Here is a 4,739-nt window from a genome sequence, read left to right on the forward strand (position 1 = left end):
TCTGCCTCCGGAGGACACACAAAGTACTATACTTAAAAGTGTAGCTCCTCCCTCTGAGCTTATACACCCCCTGGAGAACCAGATCTAGCCAGTTTATCGCTTTGTGTTCAGAAGGCATACATCCACACATGCATTCTCATCTGATTTTTGGAAAGAGTTTGAAGAAAAGCGGGTCCAAGTCTGGACCCCCGGCATGTCCCTTCTCACCCCACTGTGTCGGCGGTGTTGTTAAGGTTGATTCCAAGGCTGGAGCCTTACATGCCTTGCTCCTTCACCATCCCTCCTGGGCTCTGGCTTGAAGTGGGAGCCAGCACGGTTCTCCATGCTTGGCAGGAGACCGGTCTCCATCCGCAGCCCTTCAGGACCCTGCTGGACCGGAGCACTCATCCCCAGGGACTTGGAACCCTGCGTCTCAGCAAGCTAAGTACCTGAGGCGTTTATATATTGGGGGTCCCTGTACTTTATTGTTGTGGGAGAGTGTGCTGATTATGTTTTATGACATTTCCGGCGGGTTCTCTGGCTGTCGCCTGAGAACCGCGCCGATGGTGCCTGCGCGCCGGCCGCACCGCTCAAATTTAGGCCCCGGCTTTGCCGGAGTCCTAGTTTCGGTTTCTCTGCCCTCGCATGTCACTCATGCAGAGGGACAGACTCTGCTCTGCCCGGCGGCCATTCTGCACAGGGGAGGGTCACTCCTCACTGCAGTGTATGTCTCCTCCCCTGTAGGTCACTATGGCCCTCCAGATCCCGCTCTCAAGCAAGTCCCGCCCCCTCTCTTCACTCCGGCGGCCATTTTCTCAGCGTTCCCCCTGCGATCAGTCATTGCAGCGCTGGTCTGCAGCATCCCTGCTGAGGTGCTGTGCTTGGGGGTCCGGGCTTCGGGATATGGAGGGCACACAACACCGCTCTGCACAGCACAGCGGTCTGGTAAGCCACAACCTCTGGTTGTGGACCTCTGTATATACTCTCTGGGGGGTCATTCTCTGGCAGAGCCCCCACTCCAGCAGCATGTCTCACACGAGGAGCAAGGCTCCAAAGCTGTATTCACTATGCGCTGCATGTAAGTTCCTACTGCCTGAACCGAGCACCTATCCACATTGTGATGCCTGCTCTAACCTGACGGTGCCTCAGCCTGGAGTCTCACCCCCAGTGGTCTCTCAGGCTGCTCCTGCTCCTGTGGCTGAACGCCCGGTTTGGGTAGAATCCTTTTCTAGGGCTATTTCCCAGTCTTTTGCCGACTCCATGGGACTTCTGTCCAGGACTTTGCTGAATATGCATCAGCCCCCTTCACAGGGTGCCTCTGCTGCTAGGGGTCTCTCAGGACCGGAGCTCACAGAGGATTCATCATCTGGTCCCAGACCCTGTCCATCTAAGAAGAGACACAGGGTTCCCTCTCCTTCCTCGTCCCGCGGCTCTGATTCAGGAGCTGACTCGCAGGACGAGGAGGATGCCTTTACAGGGGGCTCGGAGGCTAACTCCATGTACCCCATTGATCTGTCCGAAAGTGACTCAGATGTTAGTGATTTGATTACGTCCATTAATTCTGTACTGGATCTCAATCCGCCAGTATCAGAGGAACAACCCTCTCTGGCAGAAAAGCACCAGTTTACCTCGCCTAAAAGGGCAAAGAGTGTTTCTTTTTCGCTCCTAATTGGGAGACCCAGACAATTGGGTGTATAGCTACTGCCTCCGGAGGCCGCACAAAGTACTACACTTAAAAGTGTAAGGCCCCTCCCCTTCTGGCTATACACCCCCCCGTGGGAGCACGGGTCCCTCAGTTTTTGCTTTGTGCGAAGGAGGTCAGACACGCACAGCACAGCTCCACAGATTGGTCAGCAGCAGCTGCTGACTATGTCGGATGGAAGAAAAGAGGACCCATACAAGGGTCCCCAGCATGCTCCCTTCTCACCCCACTTTCTGTCGGCGGTGTTTGTTAAGGTTGAGGTACCCATTGCGGGTACGGAGGCTGGAGCCCACATGCTGATTCCTTCCCCATCCCCATTAGGGCTCTGGGCGAAGTGGGATTTTACCGGTCTCCAGGCACTGAGACCGTGCTCCATCCGCAGCCCCTGCAGAAGCCGCTGGATATGGAGCTGAGTATCGTCAGGGACATGGCCCTGCTCCGTCAAGGTACTCTGTGTCCCCGTGCATACGCGCGCACACCGCAGCATTGCTGGGTGTGTTAGTGCGCCGGGGACAACAGCGCTGCTGCGCTTGTGCCATTTCCTCACTTCAGCTTAGCTGAGTGGGTAGACTCAGGGAGAACGGTCGCGCCGGCCGCTGGGACTGCGACGCGGCTGGGACTTGTGGTGCGCCGGGGACTTCCGCGCTGGCCGTGCATATATCACGGCCGCGCTTATTACTACAGTCCCCGGCTTTTTGCGGCCTAGTTCGTTCGTTCCCGCCTCCGCACCTGCCAGTCAGGAGGAGGGCGGGACGCTGTACAGAGCATCAGCGCTGAGGGCTGGAGTCGTTTTTACATACTCCAGCCCTCACACCAGGCACAGTAGGACGCAGTTTCCCGCTCTTTGTTTGTGGCACGCCCACGGTCCGCCCCTCTTCACAGAACGCCGGCAGCCATTCCTGCCTGCACGCTGAGCTGCAGAGGGGAGACGGGGAGACCCAGACACGGGATTCTACGGCCTCATACCCGCTGTTCAGCGGGCGGTAAGCAGCCTCAAGGGCTCACCCCCACTTGTGCCATTTGTATACTGAGTATTTTGTGTTTGCAAATACTTTGTACTGTACGGTCGCTGGTGATTCTCGGCTTTACCCCCTCCTAGATTACAAGGAGGCAACAGCATGTCGTCCGCAAAACGCAAGGGTGCCAAGGCACAGACATTATATACTGCCTGTACCGCATGTGGGGCTGCTCTACCGGCAGGTTCCACTGACCCCCATTGTGTGCAGTGCTCGGCTCCTGTGCAACTTGCACAGCCGGGGCCTCTGCTGGACGTGACCCAGGGTGTACCACCTGGGAATGCTGTCCAGGTGACAGGAACGGAGTTTGCAGCTTTTGCTGACAGATTGTCTATGACCATGTCAAAGATTCTTGAAGCATTGCAGTCTAGACCAGTAACTCAGACCATGGACACTGTGGCATCATTGCTCCCTGGTCCCCCTCAGCTGGAACACTTCCAAGCTCCGGGGGTGTCACATGCACCCCAGGGTGACGATTCTGACTCGGACGACAGTCCCAGACAACCTAAGCGGGCTCGTTATGAGGGGCCCTCAACTTCGTCTCACTGGTCAGGATCCCAGCGGGACGAATCTATGGGTGATGAGGCGGATGTAACTGATCAAGATTCTGATCCTGGGTCCGCTCTCAATCTGGATACACCGGATGGTGACGCCATAGTGAATGATCTTATAGCGTCCATCAATAGAATGTTAGATATTTCTCCGCCAGCTCCTACTGAGGAGGAGGCAGCTTCACAGCAGGAGAAATTCCATTTCAGATATCCCAAGCGTAAATTAAGCACTTTTCTGGACCACGCTGACTTTAGAGATGCAATCCAGAAACACCACGCTTATCCTGAGAAGCGGTTTTCTAAACGGCTTAAAGATACACGCTATCCTTTTCCCCCTGACGTGGTCAAGGGTTGGACCCAGTGTCCCAAGGTGGACCCTCCAATCTCCAGGCTTGCAGCTAGATCCTTAGTTGCAGTAGAAGATGGAGCGGCACTTAAAGATGCCACTGACAGGCAGATGGAGATCTGGCTGAAATCCATCTATGAAGCTATTGGAGCGTCGTTGGCGCCAGCTTTTGCAGCCGTATGGGCACTCCAAGCTATTTCAGCTGGGCTTATACAAGTCGACTCGGTCACACGTACATCTGCCCCGCAGGTGGCACCATTGACCTCTCAAATGTCTGCATTCGCGTCTTACGCGATTAATGCTGTCCTGGACTCTACGAGCCGTACGGCGGTGGCGTCAGCCAACTCCGTGGTTTTGCGCAGAGCCCTGTGGTTGAGAGAATGGAAAGCAGATTCTGCTTCCAAGAAGTGCTTAACCAGTTTGCCTTTTTCTCGTGACCGATTGTTTGGTGAGCGTTTGGATGAAATCATTAAACACTCCAAGGGTAAGGACTCATCCTTACCTCAACACAGACAAAACAAGCCCCAACAAAGGAGGGGTCAGTCTGGTTTTCGGTCCTTTCGAGGCTCAGGCAGGTCCCAATTCTCCTCGTCCAAAAGGACTCAAAAGGATCAGAGAGGCTCAGATTCTTGGCGGACTCAGTCACGCCCAAAAAAGACAGCAGGAAGAACCGTTACCAAGACGGCTTCCTCATGACTTTCAGCCTCCTCTCTCCGCATCCTCGGTCGGTGGCAGGCTCTCCCGCTTTGGCGGCATTTGGCGGTCACAAGTCAAAGACCGTTGGGTGACTGACATTCTGTCTCACGGGTACAGGATAGAGTTCAGCTCTCGTCCTCCAACTCGTTTCTTCAGAACTTCCCCACCGCCCGACCGAGCCGATGTTCTGCTGCAGGCGGTGGCCGCTCTAAAGGCGGAAGGAGTGGTGACTTCCGTTCCTCTTCAGGAACAAGGTCACGGTTTTTACTCCACTCTGTTTGTGGTGCCAAAGAAGGACGGGTCCTTTCGGCCCATCCTGGATCTAAAGTTGCTCAACAAACACGTAAAAACCAGGAGGTTCCGGATGGAATCTCTACGCTCCGTCATAGCCTCAATGTCTCAAGGAGATTTCTTAGCATCAATAGACATCAAGGATGCTTATCTTCATG

The sequence above is a fragment of the Anomaloglossus baeobatrachus genome, chromosome 10, assembly GCF_048569485.1.
Source record: "Anomaloglossus baeobatrachus isolate aAnoBae1 chromosome 10, aAnoBae1.hap1, whole genome shotgun sequence".
NCBI lineage: Eukaryota > Metazoa > Chordata > Amphibia > Anura > Aromobatidae > Anomaloglossus > Anomaloglossus baeobatrachus.